Below are 22,106 nucleotides of genomic sequence, written 5' to 3'. Positions count from 1 at the left end.
CTGCAGCCTCAGGCAGTGCCGGCACAGCAAGGCGCAGTTCGCCTTGCCCCAGACAGGTGTGGTGCCCGCCGATGTGGTGGCCGTACGCCACCCGGCAATACTGCATGGGAGCAATCCATTTACGGTATGGCAACCCAACAGGCTGCATCATCCGAGATGATGGCTCAGGCCATGGATAGGGTGGCCACTTCCATTGTCCCCCCAGAAAGGCTGATGGAGCGACTAGAGCAGGCAACCGACTCCATCTGCCAGTCACACAGGGAGGACATGTTGGGGTCCAACAGGGACAGGCGGGCGGCACTGGCGACTCTGCAGGAGGCCATCTCCATTGAGTCCCAGGGCCACAGGGAAGCCCTGAGGCAGGAGCTCCTTCACCTCAGGACGACTCTTGTTGAGCTTGAGGCTTCAACACACCAAAGGACAGAACAGCAGCTGGAGCGTCTCACCCGTACGCTCTCAGCTGAGATGCAGGCAACGAGGGCGGAGGTCCGGGCATCCCGTGAGTTGTTGCATGGGGACCTCCGCACACTCATCCTCCAGAACCAGACCTACCACACCCGCATGCTTGCAGCCATGGAGGAGCAGACTAGGGCCTTGCGTGGGCTGCCTCCCATAGTGCAACCACCTCCGGATGCAGCTGCACAGGGTGATAATAGCGACAGCAGTGATACTCCCACAATAGGGTAGCCGTGTGGGCCATGAGCCCATGGAGGTGTTTTATCTTCCCAGGATCCACGCAGGTGGGTTCTGGTGTGCATCCTGTCCTCGGACCTCCTGGGTGGCCTCCCCAACCCCCCCGGGCCCATCAATGGCCATTTTTGATTGTTTCTTATTTTTATTTTTATTTTGATTTCTTTTATTCCCAATTTTTTTGGGACGATCTGTTGGCTTCCGTGGTTCCTGTGGGCATACGCTGCATTGTGGCTGGGCACATGCAGGCTTGTAATGTATTTGGTTCAGATGCTTGGGTTTGAGTCACACACACCCCTCCTGCTTCCCGTTTCCATGGGCTTGCAAAGGGTGTGCCCAAGTGACAGTGAATTACACAGTGACGTTGGACTCCCATGAGCTGTGTGGCCAGTCTGTAGTCAATACTGTGTATACATTCCTAGTGCATATTGCTGTTGTGTTGTACACTGCATGTTGCATTGATGTGTAACTCTTCTTCTGTGTCTACCTCCCAATTTGCAGGTCCCTTCCTCATGTCCACACAAGGACCTCTAGTCTGGAGATGGGGACCATGTTGGCAGCAGTGCACCTACAACTCTACATGGCGACAACACTGCACAGTTGGTAGTGGTGGGAGTGCAGGCATTTCCAGGTGGTGAGACTACTAATATGTAACATTTGTGATGTCATGTTAATGGTACTACGTGCTCACGTATGTTGTTGGTCCGGCATTGCTGTGAGCATTTCAGGTGTTGCAGGTTTCTAATAGTGCCACTGTACATAGTGAGACTGATGTCATGTTGTGGATATTACCTTGTTTACCTGCAATTAGCATGACATGGCACGGTGTGTCGTGTGGCGGTGCTGGGGTTGGGTTGGCTGACATGGCACTGTCCTCTTGTTGCATTTTGCAAGTGGGTATTCATTTTAGCTGCTTCAATGTGTAACTTCACAAAACTGCATTGGTGGTGTCTGTGTGGGTAGGGATGCACACATTGTGACACTTCCAGGTGAACAATCTCAGGCTGACATGGTATTGCCGGTTCATTCTCCAGACATTCAGGATCAGTGTCAGGTTGAGTCATCATTGATTGTCAGATGGAATGTGCCAGGGCAGTGTGCACTCCACAGGGGTGTGATTTCTATGTGAAGTAATTAGCCACTAGCTGTGTCCGGGCTGCCTCCCCCCGTGCCCTTTCCCCTCCCATGCGCAGCGGCTGTGCATGTGGTTGGGGATGTGGGGCCACCACCATGTCCACGGCCAGGCCCCGGCGTGTTGCAACGTTGTGCAGGACACATGCTGCCACTATGATCCTGCACACTACTGGGGGAGCGTATAACAGCTGCCCGCCAGAACGGTCAAGGGAGCGAAAGCGTGACTTTAGCACTCCGAATGTGCGCTCCACTATGCCCCTGGTTGTAATGTGGGCTGTGTTATATCTTACCTGGGGTGGCGTGGTGGGGTTCCGAATTGGCGTCATCATGTGGGGGCTGAGAGGGTAGGCACTGTCCCCTGTGGAGGTGGTGATTGGTATCATTGGTGGGGTTGTGACCTTGGTCAGTATCCAACATGCATGCATGTGCAGTGGCATACATACTCACCAAGCAGCCATGTATCGCCATGCCGCCCAGCTTCTAGGTCCCGGCTTAGGGTGGACATTCGGTAAATGAAGCTGTCGTGGGTGGAGCCGGGATAGTTGGCATATACTGAGGTGATGATTCCCTTGGCATTACATGCTACCTGCACGTTGATGGAATGCCAGTGCTTGCGGTTCCTATAGATGTGCTCAGATGCCCTGGGGGGACGTAGAGCCACATGGGTGCAGTCGATGGCACCTAGCACTTTGGGGAATCGTGCCACAGCGTAAAAATCCAGGGCGGCAGCATGCCTTTCTGCAGGTGTTCTGGGCAGGTATATGTGCCTGCGGACTGATGGGCGTGCAGTGATGATGTTCAAGACCTGGTGTAGGCAGCGTGACTGGGTGGCCTGTGACACCCCACCCACTATGGCACTTGTCCGCTGAAATGATCCAGTGGCTAAGAAGTGCAGTACATGGAGGACCTTCTCCAGGGGGCTGAGTGCTTGGGAGCACAGGGTGGGTGATGTGAGGTCATCCTCCCACTCACTCACCAGGTCCAGTATGATGTGTGGTGGAAACCTGTACCTCCCATACACCTGGTCATCAGGCATCCCGAAAAGGCTGGTTCTGGGTGTGAATATTCTGGCCCTGACTATCCTCCTCCTCCTCCTTTGGTAGCCCACTGCCACTGCTGCTAGGAACGGTATGTTCATCCTGCCGTCTGAGCTTGTTATTGTTAAAGTCCGCAAATTTATGCTTTGCGCATGTTCTAGGCGAGCGTGTGACCCGCGCACCCCTGGAATCCAGTTCCCAGTCCAATAGCGTGTGGAAATTCACACGCACCACGGGATACAGGTTCCCTGACGTACTTGCGTGTGTAAGTGCCCGCGCACCCATTAAATACACGTACATAGGCCAATCGCGTGTACGCGCACTTTTGTCCAATTACACGCGATGACACTCTGACGTGCAGTATCTCCACGTGTGCCCCGTCATCACGTGCTGAGTGGGGAACACCCGTGCGGGTCACGTCACAGACGCGCTTACGCGCTGAGGGACTCTGGTCCAATAGAATCGCGTATGCGTGCTGACGCGCTTACGCGCTAAGGGCCTTTCCTCGGATTTCACGCTGACGTGCAGGATTTTCACGTGCCAAATCACTCCGTATCAAGCTGGCCACGCGAAAACACATGGAAGACCACGCTCCTGCCCAGAAGGCCGAGTTACTGCCCCCCAGTGCCCCGAGCAGCCTCCCACGTGCCATCTGCTGCTGCCTGCCTGCCTGCCTGCCTGCTGCCACCGTGCCCTGCCATTTGGTGCCTGCACATCAGCCATCTGCAGGGGTCCAGTTGCTGTGTCCACCCCTGCTGGAACTGAAGACTCCCGACTGGGATTACATCGCTCCACAGCCCAGCCCCAGGACCCAGTTGCCCACCCACACCTGCCTCTGGGGTTGCCATGTCGGGCACTTCCACATCTGGCACCAGTGGCAACCCCAGGCCAGAGGGGCACCAGCTTCACTGTCACCAAAGTTGGTGTCCTGGTGGAGCATGTCCTGGGGCAGTATGATGCCCTCTTTGGATCGTCCCGCGCCAGCAAGGAAGGACGGCAGAGGATCTGGGCCGACTGTGTGGTTGCCATCAACGCGGAGGGGGTGGCAACCCGCGACGTCCTGAAGATCAAGAAGCGCTGGGAGGACTTGAGGTCCAGGACCCTTGTGAAGGCCCGGCGCCTCGTGGAGGGGGGCCGGGGCCGCATGAGTTCCTTCCAGATGAGGGTCCTGGAACGCGTACGCCCAGCGCTCCACGCCCAGATCCTTGAGACGGAGGCCCGTCTGGAGTTGAGCGGTAAGTGTCCATGCATTACTGTGTGAGACAGGGCATGTTGCGGTGTGCTGGTTCTATGATACTTGCCTGTATGTGTGCCATAGGCCATGTATGCATGTATGTGTGCAGGGACATCATGGTAATGCATGTGCGACCAGTGATGTGTGATGCACATGGTTGTTGCATGTGTTGAAATGCCGCATGGGGAGCCCTATGCAGATTTTGAACATGAGAGCATGCCAGTCTCTGTACCTGGACATGGGTGAGGGTGAGGGATGGGTGCTGATGCCAGGTACATATATGGTAGCCATGTCTGTGTGCCTGACCTGCGTGTCTGTGACTTGTGCATGCCATGGATGCATGACACATGTGTGTGACAATGCACAGATTCAGTAAAGCAGCCAAATTACCCTTGTATCCGCTGTGTTTGGTGTGTTTGGGGCCAGATGGATGTGACTGAGGTGAAGTGTGTGCATGTGATGGGCATGAGCCATGATGCATGTGAGTTACATATCATTGAATGTTTCAAGAGTCCATTGGACATGCATGGAAATGTCCATGGCATGCACCATGCCTGTTACTGTGTGTGTTTTGCCTGGACTGACCCATGTGTTGTGGAGGGACATGATGGAAGTGTACTTTGACAGTGGTGCTCATCTGCTATTGCTTCCTGTCTAGGGGACCATTGTACAGTGCCCTGATGCTTGTGTTCTTTGTCTCCCTCTACGCAGCGGCTAGTGAAGAAGAGGGCGGAGACGGCGCTGTGGAGCAAGGCGGCGGGGATGCCCCCACGGCTGCAGCGGAAGGGGTGGGTGAGCCCCCACAGGGGCCTGCTACGGTGGGAGACGGTGAGGAGCCATCCAGGTTGGTGGTTTGCACAGAGGAGGAGGAGGCCGCCACTGGGGCACACATGGGGCCTGGTGGGGGCATCCCTGCTGGTGCAAGTGGTGCAGTCCAGGGCCAGGGGCAGGAGGCAGCACAGGTCACCGTGGAGGGGCCTGTGCATGTCGCTGTCCCTGACCCTGTGAGTGCACCACCATGCACCAGCAGGGATGCCCCGTCCCAGGCCTGTCCGCAGGTAGAGGGGATGTCCATGTCACCTGACTCCCCTCCACCTGTGGACTTGGGAACCCCTGGCCGTGCGGAGAAGGTCCTGATTGGGGTCGCGATGCGCACGGCTGTGATTCGTGATGCCGTGCGTGCTTCCCGGGAGGAGCATGCACGTCATCACGAAGTGCACCGTGCCGACGTGGCCCAATTGGGATCGGCCATGTTCGGGGGTTTCCTGCATGTGTTGGCCAATGTGGCGGCCCTCTCCTCCTCTGTGCAGGCTATCCACCAGTCGTTCTCCTTGCCGTCTTCCAGCCCAGATGCCACCAGGGCCCCCTGTGGACCTGCCCCGACCAATGCAGCCAGCTCGGTGGGGATCCCATCCCTGCCACAGTCGGGAGTCAGAGATCCAGCAGGGGTGGACACCAGAGCAACTGGACCCCAGCAGATGGAGGATGTGACGGCATCATCGGGCAGGGCACGTGCACGACGGCGTCGGTGGTTTCCATCAGCCTGGATGCCGTCGTGCTGGCACAGGCAGTTGCGTCGGAGGCAGCAGCAGGCTCAACGTGGGAGGCATCATGGCTCGGGGCCATCAACATCAGGGGTGCAGGCATCGGCCGGAGGGCAGGAGAACCCTGGAATGGAAGTGGCTTCCGTGTGGGAGCGGTTGTGCCAGCGGATAGGTGCGGAGCGGCAGCGGGCAGAGGAGGAACGGCTCACGATGGTCAGGGCGGAGGACTCCATGCGGAGGGCGCTGAGGCGGGCTGAGTGCCTCGAGGGTCTTCGCAGGGAGTTTGAGCTTGACACTGCGTTATCCCTGCGGGACCTCGGGGCCAGGGAACATGCCCGCCTCCAAGCCATTGACCAGGAGTTCGATGATGCCCTGGCCCATGACAACAACCAGTGAGCCGTCCGAATAGCCCGCTGCCTTTGTATATAGTTGTATAATTAGGGTTAGGTTTCCTTTGTTTTTTTGGTTTTTTTTGGTTGCGATTGGACAATGCACCACTTTTTTGTATATAGTTCAGTTTTTAGTTAGTAGTCATAGTTAGGTTTAATTTGGTTGGGCTCATGGACCCAGGATGATCTTCTTCATGGTTCTTCATTGGCTTATTTTAATTTTTCAGATTATTTTCTTGGACATTCATCTTGTTTTGTTTGATTTGCTTTGTGTTTTTTCTTATTTCATTTCCATTCTACTTGCTGTTCAATACATATTATTTTTTTAATCTTCAATGTGTCGTATCATCTCATTGCTTTCAGGCATGTCATGTTGGGTGTTTTGTCATTCACTTGCAGCCATTGTGTGTAACAGACATGTGTTCAATTGCATTATTTAAATTGGGGGTGTAACATGTAATTGCCTTTGATATGTGGGTGGGTGTGATAGTTGGTTGGGCCTTTTGGCAGGGGAGGATGGCCATTACGGACATGATTGGGGAATGTTGGGACCCAGGTGCAGGGGGGCATGGATTGGACATGGGTGGGGGCCTGGTGGAGGGTGACCCTGCACTGCTAGGGTGTGGGGGTGGTGGGAGACATGAGTGGGGGCCTGGTGGAGGGTGCCCCTGCACTGCTGGGGTGTGGGGGTGGTGGTAGACATGAGTGGGGGCCTGGTGGAGGGTGCCCCTGCAATGCTGGGGTGTGGGGGTGGTGGGAGACATGAGTGGGGGCCTGGTGGAGGGTGCCCCTGGTGGCTGGGGTGTGGGGGTGGTGGGAGACATGAGTGGGGGCCTGGTGGAGGGTGCCCCTGCACTGCTGGGGTGTGGGGGTGGTGGTAGACATGAGTGGGGGCCTGGTGGAGGGTGCCCCTGCACTGCTGGGGTGTGGGGGTGGTGGTAGACATGAGTGGGGGCCTGGTGGAGGGTGCCCCTGCAATGCTGGGGTGTGGGGGTGGTGGGAGACATGAGTGGGGGCCTGGTGGAGGGTGCCCCTGGTGGCTGGGGTGTGGGGGTGGTGGGAGACATGAGTGGGGGCCTGGTGGAGGGTGCCCCTGGTGGCTGGGGTGTGGGGGTGGTGGGAGACATGAGTGGGGGCCTGGTGGAGGGTGCCCCTGCACTGCTGGGGTGTGGGGGTGGTGGGAGACATGAGTGGGGGCCTGGTGGAGGGTGCCCCTGGTGGCTGGGGTGTGGGGGTGGTGGGAGACATGAGTGGGGGCCTGGTGGAGGGTGCCCCTGCACTGCTGGGGTGTGGGGGTGGTGGTAGACATGAGTGGGGGCCTGGTGGAGGGTGCCCCTGCAATGCTGGGGTGTGGGGGTGGTGGGAGACATGAGTGGGGGCCTGGTGGAGGGTGCCCCTGCACTGCTGGGGTATGGGGGTGGTGGTAGACATGAGTGGGGGCCTGGTGGAGGGTGCCCCTGCAATGCTGGGGTGTGGGGGTGGTGGGAGACATGAGTGGGGGCCTGGTGGAGGGTGCCCCTGGTGGCTGGGGTGTGGGGGTGGTGGGAGACATGAGTGGGGGCCTGGTGGAGGGTGCCCCTGGTGGCTGGGGTGTGGGGGTGGTGGGAGACATGAGTGGGGGCCTGGTGGAGGGTGCCCCTGCACTGCTGGGGTGTGGGGGTGGTGGGAGACATGAGTGGGGGCCTGGTGGAGGGTGCCCCTGGTGGCTGGGGTGTGGGGGTGGTGGGAGACATGAGTGGGGGCCTGGTGGAGGGTGCCCCTGGTGGCTGGGGTGTGGGGGTGGTGGGAGACATGAGTGGGGGCCTGGTGGAGGGTGCCCCTGGTGGCTGGGGTGTGGGGGTGGTGGGAGACATGAGTGGGGGCCTGGTGGAGGGTGACCCTGGTGGCTGGGGGGTGGGGGTGGTGGGAGACATGAGTTGGACATAGGTGGGGGCCTGCTGGCAGGTGCCCCACAGTGCTGGGGGGTGGGGGTGCAAGGGGACATGAGTTGGTGTTCATTAGTTCAAGGAGACATGTGCCTTTGCTGGGGGGCATGCCCATGTTGGGTGGGCTGCCTGCGGGACATGACCAGGGATGCAGGGTAGTCCCCTGTGGTGTGGGCTGCCTGCAGGGGCCGTGGAGGGTGTACAGGGTACACCTGGGAGGACCCACACTGTCAAATCACATGTGGGACTCCCCGGCACCCCTGAAATACACGGACCGTGCAGAAATCGCGTGTAAAACTTCCCGCGCACCCCTGAAATACACGCGCCCAGGCTATTCGCGTGTAATACTTCCCGCGCACCCCTGAAATACACGCGCCCAGGCTATTCGCGTGTGGAACTCCCCGCGCACCCCTGAAATACACGCGCCCCCAGGCTATTCGCGTGTGGAACTTCCCACGCACCCCTGAAATACACGCGCCCAGGCTATTCGCGTGTGGAACTTCCCGCGCACCCCTGCAATACACGCGCCCAGGCTATTCGCGTGTGGAACTTCCCGCGCACCCCTGAAATACACAAGCCCAGGCTATTCGCGTGTGGAACTTCCCGCGCACCCCTGAAATACACGCGCCCAGGGTATTCGCGTGTGGAACTCCCCGCGCACCCCTGAAATACACGCGGCCAGGCTATTCGCGTGTGGAACTTCCCGCGCACCCCTGAAATACACGCAGCCAGGCTATTCGCGTGTGGAACTTCCCGCGCACCCCTCAAATACACGCGCCCAGCCTATTCGCGTGTGGAACTTCCCGCGCACCCCTCAAATACACGCACCCAGGCTATTCGCGTGTGGAACTTCCCGCGCACCCCTGAAATACACGCGCCCAGGCTATTCGCGTGTGGAACTTCCCACGCACCCCTGAAATACACGCGCCCAGGCTATTCGCGTGTGGAACTCCCCGCGCACCCCTGAAATACACGCGGCCAGGCTATTCGCGTGTGGAACTTCCCGCGCACCCCTCAAATACACGCGCCCAGGCTATTTGCGTGTGGAACTTCCCGCGCACCCCTCAAATACACGCGCCCAGGCTATTCGCGTGTGGAACTTCCCGCGCACCCCTCAAATACACGCGCCCAGACTATTCGCGTGTGGAACTTCCCGCGCACCCCTGGAATACACGTAGCCCGCTCCCCCAGGCCCGGTCGCGTGAGGAACTTCACGCGAACCCCTGTAATACACGTAGCCCGCTACCCCAGGCCCGATCGCGTAAGGAACTTCACGCGAACCCCTGTAATACACGTAGCCCGCTACCCCAGGCCCGATCGCGTGAGGAACTTCACGCGAACCCCTGTTATTCACGTAGCCCGCTCCCCCAGGCCCGATCGCGTGAGGAACTTCACGCGAACCCCTGAAATACACGTAGCACGCTCCCCCAGGCCCGATCGCGTGAGGAACTTCACGCGAACCCCTGTGATGCACGTACCCTGCTGAAATCGCGTGTGAGACTTCCCGCGCACCCCGGTATACACGCACACGTATTTTTTGTCAGCGGGTGTCCGTGTTTGTGGGTACCCCTTTGCACGTCATTTTTCCTGGGGGGCCACAGTATGGGACATTCATCATGGCAGTATATAGGTGCTATTTGTTGGCGCACCTTTTGGCGCACATTTCTTACAGCCGCAGAGACGCTACCGCCTGCTTTCTTGTGGCGGTCGTGTTTGTGCCTGTGCGCTGGTTTGAGCGTGCGCTTTTTTCCCCTATTCTATTCCATGAATACGTGTTGTAGGCGAACGTGTGGGCGTTCCGCGCACTTGTGCCCTGTACTTCCCCCGTGACGCCCACGTTTTGGCAAGTTGTTCCCCATTCCGAGTGTTACGCCCGTGTTCCGCCTACTTTTGATGCATGCGCCGCGCTATGTGCGAATTTCGCTGTGGCCTGTGCGATTTTCGCTGTGACCTGGCGCACGCTGTTAGATGGCCTGTGCGCCAACGTGCGCGGCGCACTTTTTATCGCACATCCGCTGGTTTTCTCGCGCACGGACTTCCATGAATCGACGTGCGCTGCTTTTCGTGCGATTTTCGCACTTTCACTGCGATTTTCGCTATTCCACTGCGATTCGCACGTTTTTGCCCACTTGCACCGCGCTAATTATTCCATGAATCGGCCTGCAAGTCTCTACGTGCAATATTGTAGGTGATGCGTACTGCTTCATTTTGAAGTTTCTCTATTTTATAGATGGAATCTTTGCTAGCACCTCCTAGCAGGGCATTACAGTAATCTAATCATGGTAGGATAATGGCTTGCCCCAACTTTCTGCTTTTTTCCCTCGTGATCATAGGACAAATCAGTCTCAGGACTCTAAGGTAATAATTAGAGTTCCTGAATATATAGTCCACATGGGCATCCACATTAAGCGTGGCCTCCATGAAGGTACCAAGAGTTTTAACCTTGCCAACCACTGGGACAAGACCTCCATCAATATGGAAACTAGCAAATTCCTGCCCTAATGTCTCACAAGAAAGCTTGGACCCATATACCATGAGCTCAGTTTTACTAGCATTTAGGAATAACCAATTACTGGACATCTAATTGTAATGGCCATTTACATTTCATTTAGGCTTTCCTGATCGTCAACATGGTTCCACTGAGTTCCATCGTAAACTGGAAATCTTCTGCGTAATTAGCGAAAAACACCCCAAGTATCTCTAATTCCATGCAAAATGGCTGGATATAAATGTTAAAGAGAGAGGGGGATAAACAGGCCCCATGCGGGACACCACAAATGACAGGTTCGGCATCAGACGAGGCAACTCCCCAATGAACCCTGGACCTTCGTCCCTCAAGGAATGATTTTATCCATGTCACTGCTTCTCAATATCAGACAATCTATCCAACAATTTTTTATGATCCAGGAGGTCGAAAGCTGCTGCTAAGTCAAGGAAAACCAGCAGCCTCAATCTACTACTTTCCAAGACTGTTAACATCTGAGTTTGGAGATCGACAAGGGCACTTTCCGTCCCATGGGCACTCCGAAACCCGGACTGTTTCTCATGAAGGACACCTGCCACTTCCATGTGAGATTGAATTTGCATAGTGACCAGCTTGTCAATAATTTTGAGGAAAAAAAGGGTGTTAGTTATCAGCCCCAAATGAGAGGCATCCTTAGGATCCATCCCCTGCTACATTAGAAGGCTGGGTAACCACAAAACCTTTAATGGTTACATGTAATAACAATAGGTAGAGGATGCATTAATAAACCTACTTAAGAATGGAGCAAAAATACTATCATGTTTGAGAATAACCTTCCATGGTAATAAGTCACTAAGGCAGCTAGTGGGATGCATGGCCCTTAAGATATCCTCAACCTTTATATCCGTCACAACTGAGAGATGGAACTGAGGAAAATGATCCACGGTTTCCTGCTCTTCAATCCAAAATGGGATGGGTTGTCTACCTTTTTTGCTGTCTACTTCAACAGTATAACTAGCCATTGGGGCATTCAGATTATCCAGCTCTTTACATATTTTAGCTTGAGCAAGTACGATTTTGTTTGAAAATGCCTTTTGAACCCACATACAATCATCTTTGCCCGGGTTAATATTTTGATTCAGGATCTTAGAGTTTCCCAAGTCTTGAACAATGTAAAGTGTTCTTTGGTTTCATTTCCAGCCCTATTTATTTGCTCATTGTAATCATTTTGTTTGACTTACAAAATCTTACTTTTATACTCTTTCTCCCTATGTTTCCATTCCTCTTTATTCTTTGGGACTTTGTCTTTAAGCCAAATATGTTGGGCCTGCCTATTCTTTTGTTAAAGCTGAACACGTTCTTTAAAGTTCATTCACTGGTCTGCCTTTCTTCACGTCTATTCCACACGCGTGCAACCTTCACTTGTGGTATGATGTTGCTTCTTCATTCATTTTAACACACACTGGTTTCTCAAGTCGCATGCCAACTCACCAGCTGCGCGTGCTTCTTTCTAGTTTTGCATTTTACGATCTTCTTGTCAAGGTTAGTACCACAGGCTTGACTTCGCCTCTCCAACTCTGCCGTCCTCACGGGAGGGTCGCTGGCGTCCTTGAAACACAATGCAATCTTCACTTGTTGGATATGGCCTTCTCCACTTGTCTTTTGCAATTTGTCGGAGGCAACAACCTCCGTAAGGAAACGTTGGGGTTTTCACCATGATGCTCTCGTCCCTTGGTCTGTTGCTCTGCTCCAGTAGGTGTGCTTTCGCCCCGGAAGTTCTGCCTGTTCTCATGTTCTGCCTTGCTCAGAGTGTGTCTTTAGGTGTTGCCTTTTATTCATGAGAGGAGAGATAATTGGCATCAGCTGTATGCATTTAGGGTAAAGTGCCTGACTTTGCCTGACCCGATTAATGGGACATGTCCAGTACGATGTGAGAGAGTCAATCTGGTTACTCTCAGTCACCCTCTTCCTCGGCCCAGTGTTTGTGTAAAAAAGAGGGGGTTGGGACTTTGGAAAGTCCGAACAAATAGGAATGGGTAGATCAACAAAAAAGGGTGGAATACTGCATCTCACCATCGGCTATCTCACCCTCACTCCTAGAAGACCCTTCACTCAGGTGATCCTCCAGCACTATTCCACCCACAGGATCTGGATCCAAAGGCGATGGCCGTGCCCTGGCCACCTGAGAGATAGAGATTCCTGGGTACTAGCGGGGGAGACACCCTTCGGTTTCTCACATTTTTTCTTGTAGGCACACTAGCAGTGTATGATGAAATGACTACTGTTCTGCAGGCGTACAGAGGTGAGTAGTGTCTAAACAATGTTATCAGCCCCACACTACTACTAAACAAGCATTGACCCTAATCAAAAAGGAAAAACAGACACAGCCAGAATGATATACCGCCTTCACCTTTTTTGATAATGTGGACCAAGAGCAGGCTATACTCTCAGTAGCGGTGTGAGGTAATAATGGTTGCAACCTATACAGCACTAGTGCAAAGACTCTGAAATAAAATAAAGTCCAATAAAGGTTATATGGAATTTATACTTTAAATAAACAATCAAAAATGCAATGAACTAACAAGAAAAACACAAACAAAAGCCCTCCCCTGAACACATAAAATGCAGAATGTAGAGTGCAGGACTCTGGGTACTTCAGCAAGGTTCATCAGGCAAGCAATTGCAGAAATGTCTTTGCAAGAAAAACTCAAAAAATGGCTTATGAGTCAATATGGTCCCGGAAAGTAAAGCAGCAGGACAGGGCCTTTTTATAGTACCTTATTTCTTTCTTTGTTGCTCAACAGCATCAAGCAAGGTTTCCCCATATCGAACCAGTGTCTGTGTGCTTTCAGTTCCAGGCGGATGTCGAGTCAAGGAGCAGTGGTCCTGGGTCCCACGATGCAGTGCTCTTCGGCAGCGGAGATTGCTTGAGGGTCAAAGACGCTTGAAGAAACAGGTGCTGTAGTATCATCAGTCCTGGAAGACTTGGCTGCCTCAAGTGTGGAAAAGCAGGGACTCGCCTTCAGCCAGCAGCGAGCAGCTTGGCTGGCTTAACATGGCGTTGGGGTCCTGAAGCAGCATTTGGCTGATGCTCAAAGAAACTGGATACCAGACATCAGTGCTGAGTTGGGGATGCTGGAAGAGGCTGACGTTTCATATGAAGAGACAGCGCAGCTTTGGCGTTGGCATCAAGCAACCTCAGAGACATGACGATGTTTGAGCATCAGGAACAAGAATTACTCCTGTGGTCTGCGTTTCCCGTGCAGTAGCTTGGACAATGTCAAGGGTGCACAACTCTGTGTTGTGCGTGGAGCCAGGGGTTCATTCCATGATGACGCTGTTATTGTGGATCCCATTCCTTGGGCTCCTGGGCAAGGAAAGTCCTCCTCTTGCACTTCGACTCAAGAGAGCTTTGCTAGTACTTACAGGGGATCCTTCATTTTCAACGAGCAGGAGCATGGAGGCAGTGGAGCCAGCAGTTGAGGCCTTATTTCACAGCAGTTCAATTCCACTGATTTCAGGAGATGGTTAGGGGACAGATTCCTCCTATGCATTTTGCCTTCACCTCTATGTTAAAGGACTCTATAATGGACTCACACCCATCAGAGGTACAAAAATGTTGTTTTCTTTTCTTCTTCTTCTCCAAAGGTGATTCAAGGAAGGAGTGGGAGTCCCCTTCCTTATACAGGGAAAATGTCACTAGGGATTGGACAAAAACAAGTCTGCTGGTCGGGGTACAATCACTGTGGCTGTTCCAGGTGACCCTTGCCTTCCTGCATCCCTGCGAAAGTACCTTGTTCCACAGGAAAGGGAGGGGACAGGAAGGAAAGAGAGCACCACAGAAAGACAAGAATGCATACCCCTTTTTCAGGTCCATTTGCTCCTATTCAGCTTCTCTAATTCCATCCTATTGTCATGCCTGCAACCTTAAATGCCCTTTGTTGTGCAGCACCCTGATGTCATGCCGGCCTTTGTTATGCAAGTGCCCTTTTGGAGCAGGGTTCCAGGGTGATCTCCTGGCAATAGCTCCTGTGCCCTGAGGGTAGGTGTTACCCAACCTCCCGGGGAATCAATGAAAGGCAGCATCATGGCTATTGCCTCACTGGGAGAAGCTGGGGCTAGCCATGAATATCGATCAGCTTGACATCGCTGACCTAGGCTCCGAAGGTTGACACTTTTTTAATATTGCATTGTTGTGGCTTTAATAACTGTGTGCTCTTATTGATCACAACACCATGACAAGGTAAAGCCTATTTTTCTGAGTTTACCCTGCCATCAGATGGATAAGGGAACAATTATTAGATTTTGGATCAGAGGTGTAGATGTTAATTTGCAGTGCCTGTCTGCAGTTATCTTTGGTCACAGCAGCTGTCAGGATTGCACATTTGACATTTGAACCTGCCCTGTGCTGATAAAGAGCAGGTGCTGCACTTGTCAAGAGACTGGTGCATCCCATGCACATATATTTAATAAGCTTTTGGCCTGGAGTTTTATGAACAGGGGTCTCAATAGCAGACTTCCCTTTCAGAAACAGAATTAACGTCGTCATTTCATATTAATAAAAATCAAAAAAGCTAGGGCTTTCACACCCATATCAAATGGAATTCTGTGACACTGGGCTTCATCACGAGTTGGGCGGTAATGCCGGCGGTATTACTGCCGGCGGTATTAGCCCTACCACCAAACCCCCCGGCGCTATTAGGCGGTAATGGAATTCCCCATTCCCCACTGAGCCCATTCGGGATTTTCACGCTCTTACCGCTGGCGGATTTCCCGCCTGCGGTAATAGCACACATTTTCGGTGGATTTCCCCCCAGCTCAGAGCTGGGGAGAAATCCGCCAAATCCCTGATTTGGCAGACCCTTAAATCCAGCAGTAATAGCGCGACCGACGGATTTAAGGGTTACCACCAAACTCGGGATGAGGCCAACTGTGTTCTTAATATCAGGGAGTGTAAGATATATTTTGATTAATGTATGGCTATTACATCAGTTGGGAAACACCATTCTAATATCCCCTAATAATACAGTACCACCCACAGTTCCTGGCAAGAAACAGGCAGTTTGATCAAATCTCAAATGTATTTAAATAAAGGAATTAAAGGGGAAATCAAGGCAAGGGCTGTTCCCAAGATTCATGTAGGTGGCAGTCACAATATTACACAATCACAAGCAGTTGTCCACAAAAACACAATTGACCTGCCTGCATTCCCCTGTGGCCAGTGCTCATCTCCTGGATCAGGAATCTTCCTTTCTGCAACCCTTACATTGTTATCTCGCTGATTCACACATACATAATCATAATCTCAAGTGTTGTTCTTTCCTTCATTGTTTCCAATGTCAGAAAGCTCTCCTCTGTGCTGACACTATTTTTAAAGTGTCTAAATTTCCAGTGATTATGTGATAATTATGTCACACTATGTGATTGGCTTAAACGTTCCATTGGCTTGCCTCAGAGAATACACACACACACACAATTTTCAATAGATATTCATATTTCTACATTTGTAATCAGAAAAAGGTGGGAACCAAAAACTACTAACAGTTTGGTCAGCAAATTCATTTTTATATTATGATTTATGGCAGCAATTTAATTAAAATGGGATTATTATAATACTTCAGTTTAGATACATGTCTAGACAGGGGACAGAACTATTTGGCACAGTGCTTCAAAAAATGATGAATGATTCTCATTTTAATAATTTCCGATTAATTTATAAGATGCAAATTTGGTGTCACATTAAAGAGGAATCACTGAACTTTTAAACACATCCATTCCCAGCTTCCTATATACTAGAATTAGGAGTAATAATTGCTTTTGCAAATAGAGTCAATGGTAAATAACATGTGCTGTTTACCAAAGGGTAATATACAGGACTTGACATGCTCTGTAATTCAACTTGGGGCCCCATAGTCAGAACATGAGTTATATGTAAACAGCTCTTGGGGAGGGCTTGAATAATGATGGATAGGGCATTTATGAAAGGCCCATTGTCGTGCTCACATTCGTCCCAGAAAATTACTGATTTTTACGAGAGAGCAGGGTCAAAAGGTGTCAGCTAATGGGTGATTTGTTTGGAGAACGTCAATAAAACAGACCATCTGGCTACTCTGGATGTTCATTTTCTGTGATATAATTGTATCTTCACTTTTTACATTCTATATTACTTTACATGATTCTAAGGGAATGCATTGCATGATACAATCCATGTATCAATAAGCTTTGCTAAATTTAGAAAGAAATAATAGATTAGTTGAGATAATCACAGTTGATCACTTTGACTTGATGCATTGTTGACACAATTATTTCTGCAGTGCAGGATGGGTTTATTTCCTTGTTGATTCAAATGGCACACTTAGCCCTTTCACATTTTGGAGATGCAGATCCATTATTTGTAAGGAATGAATCATCTATTGAAATATAAGACCGGTTGGTGATTTACTGCCAGTCATATTTTTCAGTGTGGCAGGTACAGTTCTGCTGTTTTTCAGTGATGTTTCTCAAGAAAGCAAGAAAGCAATTGACTGGTAAAAATGTGGCAAACAATGCATTATGTTGGTGCCACTAACTTTACATTGAGGCAGTCTCCATGTCTTGGATCAGATTCTGTCCATTAGAGAAGGTGCCACCTATTCGCTTGTTTTGGCCAGCGCAATATTTCTCCAAATGATTGAATCATATGTGTCACGCTTGAAGAAGCAATGTAACATTTCAGCACCCCTCACTTGACATTCAGACAGACTTTAGCAGAAGTATAGCCTGCTGAGGACAAGGGTGGACATCAGCGTTTTAGTGGAGTGGTAGGAAAGGTGGGACATTTTCAGATGTTCAGAATCATGGGCATACATTTACAGGGTGAATGGGATTGTCCCACTTAACATTTGGAGGAGTGCACATCGCCTCCAGAAATGTTTGAATTGTTGCATCTGCAAGGTAAAAATGCAATCATGATTCTGTTTTTTCATGTGCTCCCTGAGGCATCCAGAGGCAGCTGGCAAATCTGTCTCTGCAGGAAAGGTGCAAGTGAAAACAAAGTATCACCATAAAACCCTCTGAACTGTTCCTGGAAAAGTTATTTCACAGCTATTTTCTCTAACAGCTCATCAAATGTTAAATGAGGCAATTTCCAAGAATTACGACTGATGGGGTGACACTTAATGCTGCAATGGACAGACATCACTCACACAGTGGGCATCTGGATACGAGGTTATATTGTCCAACCCACTGATTACAATTATTAGGTGTTACACAGTGAGCCCTGTGACATTTATTGATAAACCAGTGGATGAAGGAGATTGGGTCCATGATGGTACCGCATTCGTTGACATATACAATTACATCCCCCAAATTAAGGAGATTGCACTAGAGGGGGTGAGGTGGTCGTTGTTGATGAGTCATCAATGATAAATCAATGCATGGGATTGAGGCATATGGGTGCAGCAGTGATAAAAAGGAAAGGTGATGATTTTGAACTAGTGTAAAGTGCAAGGATACCAGCACATTTCTTAGTTCTGATGGCAGAGTTGGTGGCAATGATAGTTTTATTAGAACAACATGAGGACCAGGTAGTGACGATATATTCAAATTCAGGCTATTTGACATCTACAGTACATTCAGGACTTTCACAGTGGAAATGGAGGGGTTTTCAGCACACAAATGGCACTCCGGTACAGCATGCCACATTATTAGAAAGATTGATTGAGGTGCTGGCATACCCAACTGGCGCTGCTGTGGTCAAATGCATAGCCCATACTAATGGAACAGATTTGATTTCCCATGATAATGAAGCAACAGATACAGAATCAAAACGGGCAGCATATTTATTACAAATTCTAGAAATAACATACTACACATAAAATGGAGCGCAACATGATGATGAGAGAGACCTATAATGCATTACCATTGACACAGTTAATTGAGCTACAGGGATGTGCACCACCAGATGAAAAGAACTTGTGGGAAAAGAGAGGGTGCTCATTGTCCCCCACTGATCTGGTGTGGTGACAAGACAGTACAAGAAAGCCTGTAATGTCTCTCGAGTTCATTGTCATGTTTCTGAAGAATGTTTTTTTCCTAACTTGCATGAACATGTTGTGAATTGTATCCTCAATTGATCAGCATGTCAAAACTATACCGGCCGACATCCATTGAGAACAGTGAGAGGAGCAATACCTCGCCCTTCACACCCATTTCGGCATTGCATATAGACTATGTCGATATGCTTCAACATTGAAAAGAAAATCGATACATGATTGTGGTTGCATGCCCATTTTCATGTTGGATAGAAGCAGGACCATATACCCATGCACACTCCAAGTCAGCTGCTAAGTTCCTTGTATGTGAGGTGGTTCCCCGATGGGGAGTATGTGAAGTGCTACGGTCAGATAACAGACCACATTTTGCAAATTAAGAATTTTCTGAAATCACATACAAGCTTTGTTCTGCATATCATCCCCAGGCCAACAGAATTGTGGAATGTCTTAATTGAGTTTTGAAGGAATGCATTGCAAAATTGTGAGACACTTTAAATAAAAAATTATTGCACTGCCTTCTCCTCGATCTCTTTGCCCCATGCAATCAGCCAGGCTCAGATCACCACCTCATGCCTCGCGTAACCGTGACGGGCACAAGAATACATGCACACATTGCCCCTCCCACACATGCTCGATTGGGCGCAGAGAGTTCTGCGACTGTGTTGGGAAATGAAATGCATGTTTATCGAACTGACATAACTCGACAGATACAGGTGCGGCATGGGGCCGAGAAGCAACCAATGAAAGCAGAGAGAGAATTGTAGTTGTAAATGCATTAAACCCCTGAAACATTTCCCTTGGGATTTACTTTATGTGCAGAATTTTGTCCGCAAATGACGATCTGATGGCCCATACTCTGTCCAGTAAGCAACCCCTTCCTCAGTAAAAGTGCAAGGAAAAAAGACTTGAGTGCTTTAATGAATCAGGAGTAAGACTCGGACACAAGGGCATTGTGTTCATTGCTATAAACCTTTATTAAGGTAAAAAGAGGGTTGGAGAAAGACCTATCTCACCCTATGACTATGAGGGGTTTCCCTGCCTCAACAAAACTAAAGGATGTCAATATCAGAATGTTGAAAATCAAAAGAGTTCTCTGTCCTGTATACAAAATCCTATTCTGACCCTTACATTCTAAATCTAAAATAATGTGAAGGGATATAGGGCCTCATTACGAGTATGGCCGTAAGTGATATAATCGGCAATAACTCTTTTAACGCCTACGTTACCACTATGCCAAATTATGAGAGGGCAAAACATTGGCGGTAATTCCACTGGAAGAAGTACCTCTGGCGGAATTACCCCCAGCTGTAAATCTGCCAAGAATCAGAAGAATCAGCACCGGGGATAATTCTGCAGATGGAATCACCCGCAAAAACAAAAATCGATTACTGCCACATTATAAGTAAAAGAACAGCAGTATTATCTCCAGAAATCAGAGGAAATTGTGCCAAAAACACAGCACAGTTACCTCCACAAAAAAGGTGGAGGTAAATTCATACAGGTGTCACAGATCCTGGCCCCAGAAACACTCAGGAGGAGTATAAAAGGACTTCAGCCACTCCCAAACACACGTCCAAGCAACATGCAGCCTCAAGCAGATGTAGATCACGGGCACCACAACCTGATACTTTATATCCAGCTAAAGCAGCATGCTGGACCACAGCAGGGAAGGAGACCGGTGCAACAAAATTGCAGGAAACACATGCTTCGGAGGGCACCCATACTGCATATCTGCCCATCCCCATGGACACTCACGGACAGCCAATTAGTCACCCTGTACCGATTGGACCATCCTAACAGAACCTCAGAGTGCCATTGCCATCCGAACAGCCACCCCACATGCTGAGGTTTGTGCAGTCGTACATTTCTGTGGCATAGGTGCATTTCAACACACAGTTGGGACACTGTATGGGATGTCACAGCCCACCTTCTCCAAGTTCTGGATGCCCTAATGAGGCATGCACATCTACAAATCTTCATGCCTATCACCTAGGCACAGGTGCATGCAGCTAAGTCAAGATTCTACAACATCGCCCATTTCCCCAACACCATTGCGGCATTGGATTGCACCCATGTTGCATTGGTCCCCCCGTATAACAGAACAAGCATACCGCAACCGGAAACAATACCATTCGATGATTGTGCAGATTACCTGCAATGCCGACCTCAACCTCAGCCACTGCTGTGCCAATATCCTGGGGCCACACATGACTCAATGATTCTTCGCAACAGCACCCTACCTGCATACATGGAGAGGCATACTAGACAGCACAACTGGCTTGTGGGTAAGTAGCACTCAGACCTGACAGCCAAAAGCACTGACACACACCTGGGGAACATAAGCAGTAGTACAGTGAACAAACTACAAGTCCCATGATGCAACAACATGAATACACATAACAGGCCAAGCACCCTGACTGACCCACTCCAGGACACAGACTTGAACCATGCGACAACACAGGGCAACCAGCCATGCAAGGCAGCACCACGTAACCAGGGCTATGTACAACCCATCCAAGCATTGCCATGGACCCTAAGTGGCGTACATCAACACCATAGTTGACCAACCAGTGCAATGCCAAAGTCACAACAGTGACAAATTTCACATGACAGCCAACTCCCACAACGTGAATGATGGCAAAAGAACCATGTAGCCCAAGTCCAATCGACCTTGATGTACACAAGGTGCATCATGCCTAACCACTGAGTCATGCACATAGGGGTATACACGTCAGGACTATTAAGTTGTGCCCCAACCCACACACTGCCATGTCTCACCCAGTCCATTCATGTTTTGCAGGTGACGCTGGATACCCGCAGTTGGCATGGGTAATGACCATGTGAGAAACCCTGCTATACCACAGGAGATAGGGTATATTAAGGCGCAGAGGAGGACCAGGTTATGCACAGAGTGGGCATTTGGCCTGCTGAAATCAAGGTTCAGGTGCCTACATCACACAGACGGTGCACTCATGTGCAGCCCCAAAAAAATTGGTAAAACCATGGTGGTCTGCGCCATGCTGCACAACATGTGTATACGTAGAAATATTGAAATGCATGCAGATAATGACAAAGACCCACCCCTCACCTCCCTAGCTCTGATGAGGAAGACGATGGAGCAGTGAGTAGGGCACCAGAGGACATATGTGGGGATGTAAGGGAAAGCAGGATGTTCTGCCAGGAGCTCATGGACAATTTTGTTTTACTCTGGAAAACATGCAGCGCATTCATGCAATGAATGCATATGTCTAAATTGCATTGAATGAAAACCCTCAAACTGATCCTGATTCAAGTGTGTCTATTATTGGCAACAAGGAAACTCCAGCAACAACACCAACTCCCACCCCAACTCCAGCCCCAACATCAACTCCCATCCGCCACCCCCAGCCCCAATACCAACTCCCATCCCCAGGAACTACTCCCACCCCGCCCCCCCAGCCTCAGGAACTACTCTCACTAGTGCTTGTGCTTCTCCCCTTTGTCTGCAGACTTAGCAGCATTTGGTGCACGCCGTAGTGAGCGCCTGGGCAGGGTGCTCGCCAATGACCCCACAGTAGACTGTGAGCTCCCTTGCACGCTCCCCCGAAGATGGTTCATGATTAGGTATATGGCTCTGACCATGGACTCATGTGATGCAGACAATTGTTTGGCTAGTT

The 22,106-nt window shown here is 50.6% G+C and overlaps 1 long non-coding RNA gene across 1 annotated transcript in view; it reads left to right on the top strand.

The window, feature by feature from the left end:
* The window catches only part of LOC138581894 (uncharacterized), an 87,987-nt gene that overhangs the window by 18,878 nt on the left and 47,003 nt on the right, over nt 1–22,106 (top strand). The gene's annotated exons all lie outside the window — the stretch shown is intronic.

The sequence above is a fragment of the Ambystoma mexicanum genome, chromosome 3q (assembly GCF_040938575.1).
Source record: "Ambystoma mexicanum isolate Mex_15411 chromosome 3q, UKY_AmexF1_1, whole genome shotgun sequence".
Taxonomy (NCBI): Eukaryota; Metazoa; Chordata; class Amphibia; order Caudata; family Ambystomatidae; genus Ambystoma; species Ambystoma mexicanum.
This window is presented reverse-complemented; position numbering and strand designations above follow the sequence as displayed.